The 12,986-nt window shown below is 45.4% G+C and overlaps 1 protein-coding gene across 6 annotated transcripts in view; it reads right to left on the reverse strand.

The window, feature by feature from the left end:
* The window catches only part of PROX1 (prospero homeobox 1), a 76,741-nt gene extending 64,076 nt beyond the window's left edge, over positions 1-12,665 (reverse strand). The window contains exon 1 of one of the 6 annotated variants that reach the window (XM_060273006.1): positions 12,410-12,665. The gene's annotated coding sequence lies outside the window, so the exon portion shown is untranslated. Of the gene's footprint in view, positions 1-721; positions 780-6,219; positions 6,828-8,261; positions 8,569-8,632; positions 9,099-12,409 lie in introns of those variants that run through there. The other 5 variants (XM_060273005.1, XM_060273011.1, XM_060273010.1 and 2 more) reach the window with 5 other exon arrangements.
* Between the last annotated feature and the right edge of the window lie 321 nt (positions 12,666-12,986).

Raw genomic sequence — 12,986 nt, forward strand, 5'->3', positions numbered from 1 at the left:
AAAAACTGAATTTTTTAAATAAGGATTTTGATGCATGTAAACAATGATTTGGTTGCACAAAATTTCAGAAATGGTTATAGGAACTACAATTTAGGGGAGAAATACATTTTGCTTTTAATGCTCATTTTTTAAAAAGATGTTTTAGATCTATTACTAATATAAAGAAAATTGTTGCTATATTTCCTAGTCTATACAAGTTACTGAAATTGTGTCATTTTTTTTAAAAAAACATCCCAATGTGTTGTTCTAAATGGGGAGGAGGAAAGAAACTGTCACCCTTGATGACTGGAGTATTTTCACATTTCATAAACTATGATATATGGCACCAAGGTGTTTGCATAAGCAGAAACAGGGCATTTCCAGCACTGTGACACTGTCCTTTAGAACAGCTTCCAAAGATAATATCTCAGGTGCCTAGTGAAATCATTCTTACATACAACATTTTGCATACACAGAACCTTATTTCCTGTAACACACACACAGAGAGAGCGAGGAAGACTGAAAGAAAAATATGGAGACATGAAGGAAAGCAACATCAATCAACAGCGTGAGAAAGGAAGATCTCTTCTCTTTTATAGGAACCACCATTGTTTCCTAGGAATACAGAATAAAAAAGAAGACAGATAACACATTTCCTTGCTCTCTCTCTCTCTCTCTCTCTCTCTCTCTCTATATATATATATAATGTCTAGTGATGCTAAAGTAGTGATGCTAAACTCACATTGCACGTGAGGCATTACAGACTTCTTCCGGTTCCTTCATGTTGAAAGCTATACCAAGTTAAAATTAATTCCCACCCCCCACCCCCATACTGTGTTTATCTAATATTAAACTTCACGTTTGCTTAACAGAGCACAATCTTCACAATAACAGGGTCTCTTGCCAAAGGCAGCACGCAGACTTTTTGGAGCTGCTCCCATCTGTTTCGGTTCACCTGTAAAAACATCTACGTGCTCCCTAGGACTGCATCTGTGGCTACCTTTTAAAGAATGACTACCCATGCAAATAAGCATAATTTCAGCATGAAATAATCTGTACAATCAAGTGTGTAGCCAGTGCTTGTAAGTGCAGCAGCAACAGCAGCAGCAAAATGAAAAATCTTTTTTGAAAGAATGAAAACCATGGCTCTTGCTTTTAATCATCTGAAGGCTGAGCCCCCAACCCAAATATTCTGGACCTACTGAAAGAACTCTTTAAAAGATGTTTGCTTTCACGCGAGCTGCAGGATGCTCATCGGCATTCCTTGAATTTTGCACCCAAAAGAGGATAATAGTATATAGACTCTCTTTCAGATAAATTGTGAAGCTAGAATCAATCACAATTGTTAGTATTTTAGTCAAAATTTCTACTTAAGCACACACATACACGGGATGCAAAATACTGTAGTAATGATAATAATAATAACAACTACTAAATAAACAATTGACCTGGCATAGCTGGATGAATGTAAACCAATAAGTCTATTTTTCCACAATCATTTTATACATAACAAAAGTAAAAAGTAGTCTCTCTTTTTCTTTTTCTTTTCTCTCTCTCCAATGAGAGAAAATAAATTAATATTTGGTGACATGGTAGAACTGGATTTATCTGAAGACCTAGGAAGCAAAGTTTAGCTTGAGATAATCAGAAGTTCAGGTATAAATCAGGAGGCTTGTTTACATAGAGTTATTCTTTCTATGTAGGAAGTTCGCTGTGAATTCGTATAAGTCGGGGAATAATAGGTGGCAATGGTCTTATTATTCTGCTTACTTCATGTGACCATGGAGCAGAGTCAAATCTTTTGTGGAGTTGGCAAGTGTCATTTCTCTCTCTCTCATTTATTCACTATTCCGTTTATTCTAAGGGGGGGGGGATTCAGCTGAACAGCTCAACACCTCCTTTGCTCCTTAGGTTAAGTATAACAGAATGACCACTTCCATGAAGGTAAAGGGCAAAAATGTGCAGTGCTGAAAAAGTCCTTCGAAGGGACTGGATCCGCAGCTCATTTGCATCAGCAGATACAAAATGCCTGACTGTTGCTGACTAGCCTCCAAGTGTTTCATCAATATAAGCTTCACTGTAATGAAAGAGAGGTTTTGCTATAGGGAATATACTCTGAGGTGTAAACTGGGGCTGAGCATTTGCAATGTTGCTGCAAGCGTTTTCACTTTAAGGTAGCAGCAACAGGAGGGGGAGAGTCGTTACCTGTAAAGCAGGCAGTGGCATTTGACTCTGAAATCAAATCATTTGGCAACCATTTGAGGGTTTCTTTCTTTCTTTACTTTGTATATTTTAATTCCCGCCCATTCCTGCTGACCCTCAAACCCAACCACAGGGTTCCACATATACGCCTTTTGAAAAACAGTCTTTCCTTAGCTTCTTTCCCTTTTTGCGGCACTGCCAAGGACAAGCGGAAGAGCCATGGTTCCATGGCAGAGGATACAGTTTGCATGCCAAAGGTTCCAGGTTCAATCCCTGGCATTTCCAGGTAGCGATGAGAAGGACCCTTGCCTGAAACCCTGGGCAGCCATTACTAGTGGGGGGGGGGAATAAATCAGACCATGAATCAATGGTCTGAATTGGTATACTATGATAATTTGTGTGAGAGTGTGTGTGTGTGTGAGAGAGAGAGAGAGAGAGGCCTGCAGACAGACAGGCCTGGTGCGTGCGTATGGCACTGACCGAGGAAATGCTATCATAAGGTCACTGTCACGAATCCACTATCAGTTTTTGTCTCTCGTATGCGTACTGACTATTGCTCTGTCCTATGGTTCTGCCACCAGGAGGGAAAACCACATTGGCTCAATAGACGGCAAGCCTGAGGAGAGTGACTGCTCTTGAATGGCACAATTAGTCCTCTCCTCGAAGCCCCCCTCCAATCTCCCTGGGGCTCTAGCCCTCTGCTCCCACTGACCCTCTGAGCTGATGCCATCTCTTACTACAACTGCTTTTAGACAGCACAATTTCCGGCTTTGCACTTTCAGCCCAAAGAAATGTGTTTTCACCTCTTGGTTTAAAAATAAAAAATAAAAAATGCCAACGTGAATAGACATCCTGAGAGAAACAGAATACTGCATACAGCAGAATGTGAGATTCTGAGTCAGCAAGAGTGCACACATTTGATATGATGAAGTCTTTCCTATTAAGACGTGCATGCATACACATACACACACACACACACACATATGGAAGGACAAACTGATGATCAACTTATAGACTGTACTCCTTTCTCATTTAAGGAGAGGGAGGAAACTGCTTTGATTTTCACATATTTCTGTTCTGGAATATATGATCAATGAAATTCTAGAAATCAGTGAAATCCTAAATTTGATTGCAATGTACACAAATGCTGTTGCTTAGTACGATACTTTGAATTCAATATACATTGCAAGTGACCCTTCACCTGGTGTGGCTTCTGTTATCTGAACCTTCAAATTATGTAGGGCTTGATTGTGAGCTCTCTTTTTTCAGAGATGCAAAGCAAAGAGCACCTTTTCTCAATTCCATGGCCTGTATAATAAACCTGACTTAGTTCTCTCTTAGCGAGGTCCCATGCTGCAGCTCACACCTTTCTGTTCTATAATCTGTCCTCTCCTGCACTTCACCATCATCTCAAACACTCAAATATGCTCTATGAGAAATTGTGTGTAGTGTAGCAAATGCACGACATTTAGTTTACAAAAACCCCATGGAGAGGATTAGGTGCCCACAAGGTGCAACACATTTTTTTTACCCAAAACCATACTAACTATAAAACCTTAAGGTATCCCAGTCCTTAGCCCAACTTGCTTAGATGTGCAATCCAGAAATGTTTGGAATTGCTCAAAAAGAAACGTTGATGGACTTGTCTGCAAAGTTATCGCCTTAGATAGTGTAGCCTAAACTGCTTTCCCATACAGTATGGCTAAAGTGGATTGATTCGGGGGGAAAGGGAATCATTTAAATAGCAGGTACAGCTAAAAGTTGAACAACGTTTTTACTTTGGTAAAAGAAATCAATTGCTTTAAGAAGCGCAGAATTATCTGGTGCAATTTCTCAATCAAAGCTGCCGATGGTGAAGACTGGAGAATGGGAAATTTGTAAGGAAAAAAATCATTCTGCAAAGTTCGAAACCGTATGTTTTTTTTACAGAACTCAGTTATTGTCTCTCTTCCATGGTCCATAAATATTATATTCCATATGTAACTAAAAAATGTTTTGAAGGGGAAAATATGTGATAATGAAAGTGTCCTTACTGTACTGGGTTTAGGTATGATAGTTTAAGGAGCATAAGACAATGGCAAAACACGCAAGTTGTTAAATGTCGACAGAACATTATATTGTACAGATGCACTTTAAGTCACCTTACTGTACTTCTGAGAAGTACAAAGGGTGGGGGGGGGGAGATATACAACATTAATATTTTTCCAATGGCAATGTTTTTGGTACTTGTAAGATAGATGGCACACTCCTGTCAAATACTCCATCTTTTAAAAATGCTGTGAAGGAATTTAGGAGTACAAGTAATGGTTATTTCTAGCATCAATTACTTCTTTTCTGCTTCATTTAAATTAAGGCATTATGTTAAAAAAATAAATTAAGGACCAAATTAAGGACCCATCTTTAGTTAAAGGAAGGAAGGAAGACTATTGTGTAGCATCATGGGCACATGGGGACCAATCTGGCAAGGTATTAAGAAGCTGCTGTGAGGTGCTTAGCATTCTCACTCCTACATAATATAGAAAGTACAAAGTGTCCTGATGACGAAAAGGAGTTGCTATCTTATTGCTTTGTTGGCGTTAGAAATCTTTTTTGAGGGAGGAGGGAGCCATCCTATATGAATGCATCTAAAGGTTACTCCGTATGAATAAACTATTTGGGTAAGCAATACACAAAAGGCACAGCCATGCCAGCAGATTCTCCATACAAGCCAGTGCTTCAAAGAATCACTAGGAAAAGAAGAGAGCACACCAGCGAAACCAAAACTTGCACATTTATTCCTACCGTAGTTTCACCCCAGACTTTCTCCGTTCTATCAAGGTATAGAACCTCCAGTCAGAATACTGAATCAAATCACCCACAAAACATACTTAGAAAAATCACTCCAGCCTTTTGTAATGGAGCACAATTAAGTTAATCATCACCTGACACTTTCGTACACTTGGAAAGTGCGCTGCAAAAAAAGCACCAATATCCAGCCATCTGAAATATACCAAATTTAATCTTGAGCTGATCGTTAAAATAAATCCCCAGTGGTGACAGAGAGGCCTTCTTTCAATTTTTAACTGCAGTTCAAAGTTTTGTATTAGATCATTGCTTTGAATGTGTGGTCTGCAATCTCAATTGCCAGCAATCTGTGAAGCACATGGGCTTAAGAGCAACATTTTAAAAAGTCCAAGTCCTTCCAGTAGTGGGACTCAAATGGCAACTTTTTTACTTGCTAGAGATGAGCTTTGGAAGGAAAAGCAGGATAATGGCAAGGGCCTTGCAGGGTTGTAACCTACGGTATGAAATACATGATAGCAGATTAAGAAAAAGAAATGATCATCAAAGACACATACAAATGCAACTAGGTCCATTTCAAAAGTAGCCAGACCTGTCAAGGCAATGGAAACAAGAACCAAACAACTGCTCCATTTTTAATCTAGCAGTTCATTCCACACACCCCTCTGCTAACCTAGCAGACAACATTAACTTGGAAGAAATTACAGGCTCTCATATGGGTGCACACAGACTTCCATCCTTTGTACATGTATATTCAAATGCAGGCTACAGACCTACAGCTTTTGAGGCATGCACTTGTGGGAAGCTTAGGGGAGGAATGATAATAGTCAAATATGGGGCATTTCATACTGGATGTACTAGAAAGTAATATCCAATAGCCTGTTCACAATTCTTCTTCCAATACTCAAACTACCTTCCATCTATTCTATTTGAATTCTAAGCCTGCTCAATCCTTCCTTATCCATACCCTGGACTCAAAAGACATGTAATCTGTCCTCAGATGGAGATGGGAAAGGTATCCTCAAGATTTGAGACCTACCGCCAAATCTTAAACATGTTCACTCAGAAGTAAGCCCCACATAGGGCGAGTTATTCAGTTGCTTTTCAAGTAAGCCTCACTGACTTTCGTGGGGCTAATTTCTGAGCAAACATTGCCAGAAATGGGTTGTTAGAGAACTTACGAGTTCCCTATATATGTTAGAAGGGTTCTGTCTGACCAAGGATGCTGCCTTAGGCCGCAAGCCTACACGCACTTACCTGGAAGTAAGCCCCACTGAAAACATTGGGATTTACTCCTGAGTAGACATGTGCAGGATCAAACTGTTCACAAGCACTTTCCCTAACTGAAGACCTTTCTGTTTCCACGGGGAGCACCATCAAGTGATCTCATAAAATCTCCAAGTAACCAGGCAGATGAGAGGCATGGCATCAGCCTGCCAGTTCATGAAAACAAATGCCAACTTTCCCCCTTCCATGCTCCTCCAAGCGTGTCAGAAGTCCAAGTCTCTCTCTCTCTCTCCCGCCCTCCCTTACTCAGCGAGACCCATCTCCTAACAAAGCGCCATAAATTCATCAACAGTCGTTGTGCTGAGGATCAACAGAGGGGGAGAGGGAGAGAGAAACTTGCACCTGTCTTTCTTGACACAACACACCTGTCTGGCACTGCCCATGCGCACTTGGAGCGCAGCGCCCCTTGGACAATTTCAAGAGCTTTGCCAAAGCGGAGGCAAAGAAAGAGAAGCGCACCAGCAGCCTCTCCCGCCGCCAGCCCGCCCTTGTTAGAAGAGGCCACCGGGGGCTGTTACAACCGCTTTCGAGCCAAAACTGCTGCTCGGTCGCTGCTTTACAACTGGGGACTCGCTTCGCTCCCCCCGCCCGTCTCCAGATCTCCAGACACCCCCCTCGCCCCCTCCACCTGCCGGGCATTATTTCTTCTTAAGACACGGCCTCCTATGCTGGAGGGCACTTTTCTTTGCAACTCTTTGCCTCTCCCCCCCCCTTTTTGCGCACGCTGAAACTTAAGCACCCAGACATACACATGCACTCCCCTACACGCGCACCCCCCCTATACAGGCACACACTTGCACAGTCGTCCGACAGGCACTGTTTGTAGCCAGATCTTCGCTACCGCGGCTGGGGGATGGGGGTGCGGTAGGGGCAGAGGAGCTTTGCCATATTGAGTTTGTGCGCCAAGTGGATCTAATCCCACCAACTAGCTAAGAATAAATAAATAAAAACGAGGAAGGGAAAAGTGTCCCGTTACGGGGGCTCCTCCGGATGGCAAAGCTTTCTCCTCCTTCCGCAACCCCCCACCTCTCCAAATCGCGCGCGCACCCCCAAAAAACCCCCAGTCCGCCGCGATCCGCGAGTTTGGAAGCACTTCGGCTCAAGTGCGGCGGGGCGACGACTCTAGAGGAAGCCGGTTGGGAGTGGAGAGAGGAAGAGCGAAAGCGCGCTCTGGAGAGGCGAGACTCTCCTAGAGAAAGAAGCGTTCTTGCGAAAAGAAAAGTCACACGCGCGAAGGGCAAAGCCAGCCGATCAACTTGCAATACCTCTCCAACAGAGAGAAAGAGAAAGGAAGAAAAGAAACCAAGCAAGGCAAGAACTCTTGAGCAGACACGGCGGAGACAGCAACCGTGCCGCTTATCGTTCTGGATCTCCTCCCCATCAAACTTCCCACCACCCATTAAGCCCTTTCATAGATTTCCTCGGAACTAACTTAAAACGCCCAGCCGGGAGCTCGCTTCCAAAGAAAAGTGAGTCTGACTGCAACCTAGCCCTAAGAACATGACCCCTGGTTTTTTGCTTTTTTAAAAAGCAGCTCATCCTTTCCCGTCCTTCTCAGTTCTCCCTCCCCCGCAAAAAAGAAGTATTCAAACACCCATACATTTTCCCCACCCCACCCCTCCTGGTTAAATCTTCTTTCCGCGCATTTATAAATACAGCAGGTGGGGGGGGGGAGAGAGAGAGATATGAGAAGTCAGGGGCAAGCAAATGATAAGCAAATCGAAGGAGACAAAAAGAAAGGCAGCGATTAATAAAACAAGACAAAGAAGAAAGACCAGACTAGGAGTTGGAGAGAGAATGGGGTGGCGGGGCGATGGGGGGGGGGTGGAAGAAGGAGGAAGGAAGCCTTAGGAAAGACACTCATACAAAGCCGAACCTTTCCCCACTCCCAACCTTTTTTTAAAAAAAAATAAACATCTTTATACGAAACATCGATAAAAAAAGTCGAGAGGAGAAAGAACGGAAGAGAGACAATCAGGGAATGGGGGGGGGAGAGATTTCCAACATCAAACCTTGTCCTTTCGAACTGGGCAAAGTATTGCGATGACTGTACTGAAGCTTTTAGAGTTTTGGGGATAGCAAAAGCCAAAAGCGGAAAAAACCAAACCGTTATCAGTGTGGTTTTATTAGCCTCTAGCGTCATTATTGGGGGACGAGGAGAAGAAATCAGCAAGAATGGGGGCAAGAATAGGGTTTTTTTTGGGGGGGAGAGGTTCCCCTAAGGAGGATAAATAAATAACCGCACACACCTCTGCCCCCCAACAACTTGATCCAGCATTTGGCGCAAGCCCGTGCCGGTGCCGAAGAAGACCATCTCTCTTACTCGCCACCCCCCCCCCAATTTAAAAAAAGAGAAAAGAAGTGAAGGGAGCCAGATACTTACTCAGTTGCAAAGGCGATGAAACTGAGCCCCCCCTCCTCTCTCTCTCTCTCTTTTCCCCCCGTCGGTTAGATAGAAGGAGAGAAAGAGAGAGAGAGAGAGACGGAGAGCGAGCGAGCGAGCAAGGAGGGAACGCGCGCACGCTCCGCACAAATACACAGCCTTGCTATCTTGCCGCTGATGAATATTGTAATTGGCCCAGGGAGGGTGAGAGTGAGCGTGCCAGGGTGTATGTAGATACGTGTGAGTGTGCGTGTGTGAAAGAGAGAGAGAATGAGTGAGGGTGCAGGAGAGAAAGAGAGAGAAAGCAAGAGGGAGAACAGGAAGAGAGAGAGGGAGAAGGAGGAGGAGCACCCTGCTCTTCTGCGCCGCTCTCCTCTCCCAGCCTGTAATTGTCTCTTATTTCTGCAGGCAGCAGAGCAGCCTCGCTCAGCTGAGGGCTCCGCACCACAACAAGATTTACTTTAAGACACAGCTGAAGGAAACAGGAAGACTACACGTCACGCTCTGAGTGACGTGCGCCAGGCCCAGCGCCCAATCGGGAGGCTCCTTCGGATTCAAGGGGGATAGCGAGCGGAGAACTTGGGAGGAAAGAGAGCGAGACGTTGGGGGGGGGTTGTGCTGGGGGAGGGAGGGAGGAGGAGGAGGAACAGGATGGGATCGGATCGGTCTCCCCCACTTGCTGCCCCCACCTCGCCGTCCCCTTTCTCCACCCCCTGGCCCCCATCGTCGCTGATGGGAAGGAGACTTTCGTCCCAAATTTGGAGGAGGGCGCATCGGACGAGCCGTCTGTGCCCGGTGCGGAGTTCAGACTTGCCGGGCGCGGAGATCAGTTACTAGACGTAACTGGCTTTGGTTGTTTAGTTTAGTTTTGGGTATATGGCTACAACATTGCGGGAAGGAACATGGAAAGGTGCGCCTGACCAAAAGGAAGGGGTGGGTGGGAGGAAATATCCACGCGCGTTTCTATAGCTAGTGGTCAGAAGATAACCGGAGTGTGTGTAGGGAGTGCAATCGGTGTAGCCCCGCACCCGACGCTAGTCCTCGGAGTCCCACGCAGGGTTGTAGGGCATTCCCACGTAAGAGTACTCAGGATTGCGGACTAATTATAATTAAACCATCCGATACCCCCCCCCCCAAAAAAGAAACTTTACGGCCACGTTAAGATTTCAAGTTGGTGGGGCTTTCTTCGCCCTTTGAGCAACTCTGTGGTAGGTGGACAGCCCGATCCAAAAACAGCTAAGGCGAAATCGTTAAAAGTAAAGCTTTCCTTCGACTGCCAGGCAGTACTTCGGTTTAGCTGGTGGTGGGTTGGACTGTATGTCATTGCTTAGGCATGGGGAGAGAGGGGGGGGTGGCATTGGATAAGCTGCACTGAACGAAGCCAAGGTGCCCTCATTCCATCCATTCCAGGCAATCACGGTTGTCAATGGCCAGGAAATGGTTCTCGGTCTTTGACAAACTCTTAAAACTATAGAAGTAGGGGCATCAAAAAGGTCAGTTTTAAGAAGTAGGGGCATCAAAAAGGTCAGTATATATAAACTCACTCTCTCTCACACACACACGCACGCACGCACGCACACACACACACACACACAGCCCTTTAGATCTAGACAAAATATCATTGTCAGCAGCCTATGCAGGGTGTAAAAACTCAGAAGGCGCAAGTGACTGACTTAAAACAATTGGACAACCCCCCTCCCCCCCCTTTGCAAACCTCTTCAAAGCCTTCAATACGAATTCATTTTCTCCTGAATTAAAGAAGTTCGGCGATGTTTCTCCCGCTCCCAGGAGTGATACAACAAAATAAGTGGAAAGGGAAGTCGCGTTGGAGCCTTGAAGTAAACCAGGCGCTTCATCCTAACTAACCTGTCTTGTATCTATACAATCTTCTGTTTTTTTGTGAAGAGGCTCCTTAGCGGAGACACACAACAAAAAACGTTCACCCAAAGTTCGGATCAGCCTCACTGTATCCATGATGTGTAGGTCATTAACTCAAGAGCCTTAAATTAAATCCTGCTTTAAGTCACTGGAAGGTGGGGTGGGGTGGAGACCACTAACTCTTTCCAATAACTCTGGAACACAATCCGATCACAGAGATAGTTTGAAAACTCCTATCGGTAGTTCAGATTTACGATCGGTATGTCCACCTCGAACTCAAACCACACTTTTCTTGATAGTTTGTCCAACTCATTCCGCTCCCTCTTCGAAAGGTTGCCTTATTGTTGTTGGTACTACTATTAATACTAAATGTATGTCTATTCCTGGTACCACAAGGAAAGCAAAAAATACTTTATTGGGATTTTTTATTATTTTAAAAATCAGAGCAGGCAAGTTAAACCGCTTTGAGAAAGGACGGCGCGCTGCTTATCCTATTCGCGGGAAAAATAAAATAAAATCCCACCCCTGCCTTTCTTTCGGACAGGTATCTGTGCAAAATATTTTAAAAACATAATTTTAAAATCCTAACCTTATCTGCATTAGTTACGGCACCCGGGGGAAAAAAACCTCATGCCGATGCACAGGTAATCTTTTTTAAAAACACGAACACAGAGAACACGCAGGAATCTGGCGCGCCCACAGATCCGAGTCTGCTTGAATGGATCGCAGCGTGCGAGGGTTTTGGCGCTCTCTTTCTGGTCGCTTTCTAACTTTTAATTCTGGGATTTCTTTAGGGCGCATTAGGTTTATTCTGCATATATGCTGTCTCGTGCACGTGCAACATTCCCTTCTCCATCCCTTCCTCTCTTTCCATCTCCAGAAAAGCTAGCAAACTGCTGTAGATAAGAGACGGGCGCCCAAAGAAAACAGCGGGGGAACAATTAAAAACAACAGCAGCAGCAGCCCCAAAACTTATCAGAAACTCGAATCTGAGAACACATTTTTTTTAAAGCAATAAACAAGGAGAGAACACGAGCGAAGCAAAAATGACAGAGAGCAACTGCGTGACGGGGGAAGAAGGGAGAGATTGTGGTGTTATACATCTCTCGCTTGGGAAAACTGTGGAGCCGGGTTAGGGGGGGGTGCAATTGTCGTTCTTCAGGGGGGGCTGACTGGGTCGTGGCCCCATCGCCCGGGGCCCCCTGCACTTTACTTCGGGAAATTTGGGGGCGGGGGTGAGCGAGAAAGAAAAACTCTCCCATAGAAACGGTCCACGCCCCCTTCCTTCCTTCCTCCTGCGGGCTTCTGGGTTGTAGTCCACTGGGGGGGGGCGGAGAGGCTATCATTTTGCGGCCCTTCATCCAGAGGGCGAACCCCCCTCTTTCCCCAAGATTTATCACAGCAACCTCGATCTGGGACTCAGGGGTTGCAGCTGGAGTGAAACCCGGAAAGTGCCCCCCCCAAAAAAAAGAAGGGGGAAAAAGCCCTTTGCATCTACTTGTTCAAATCTCTCTCTCTCTCTCCTTCTCCCTGGAGAAAAACTCCTGAATATCTGATGCGACTCTCCCATCTGTTTCCTAATCTGTTAGGTGAGGCAGAAGAGTCAGGAGGCGAGGGGGAGAAAACCCGCTCGGTTGCGGAAGGAGAAGCAAGGCGCCTTTTGCTTTTCTTTTTTTTTTCCAGCGAGGCGTCTCCCGCGCGCCCCTCCTGTCTCCTTATCTTCTGCAGAAAAGAGGAAACTACCGTTTTTAGTGCCTCTTGGAGAGCCTGTCATAACCATAAAACTGCAGTGGGAAAAACAGGCCAGAGTCCTTGAACTCCAAGCAGCCAGTTCTTCTCAGGGCAACTTCTGCTTCTCCACTTTAAATAATTAAATAAATAAAATAAAAATTCCCTTACCTTTGGCTCCCGAGTTCTTCTTACTGGACTTGTGGCTCCAGGTAATGGAGACCCCATGAGCGCCTCGCCGGTTTTATAACTTGCGACGGCTTCGAGGTGCTCCCTTTGTCTCCCCTCGTCACCCCCACCCCCGATTGTTGTTGTTTTTTAAAAAAATTTAAAAAGATATCCTATTTGTAAAACAACATAAAAGTCAGCGCCAACTCCCGCGGCTGCTTGATGGCCTTTGTGTCAAACTGAGAAGCGATCAGTCCTGGTTTAACGCGCAGCCTGTCAGGAGTTTATTTTCCTTTCCCCCTCTTCCCCCCCCCACTCCGCCTCAAACTCGACGGTTGCCCCACCGAGGACCGTCTCGGGGCATCCCTCGCCCCCTCGGCGGAATTATGGAGACCACGCGGCGAAGCGATGCAAAAGCGGCAGCTGCGAGGAGGAATTCCCTGACGGGAACCCGGCTGCTTTGCTGTGACCCCTCTGAAGTGCGCTGTTTGTTTAACCGACGGCTCCAGTCTAAACAGAAATAAAACGAGCCCTTTCCCCGAGCCAAGTTCGGCTCCTCCGCGCTGCGCGCCGCGCACCA

Source organism: Zootoca vivipara, chromosome 3 (genome assembly GCF_963506605.1).
Source record: "Zootoca vivipara chromosome 3, rZooViv1.1, whole genome shotgun sequence".
Taxonomy (NCBI): domain Eukaryota; kingdom Metazoa; phylum Chordata; class Lepidosauria; order Squamata; family Lacertidae; genus Zootoca; species Zootoca vivipara.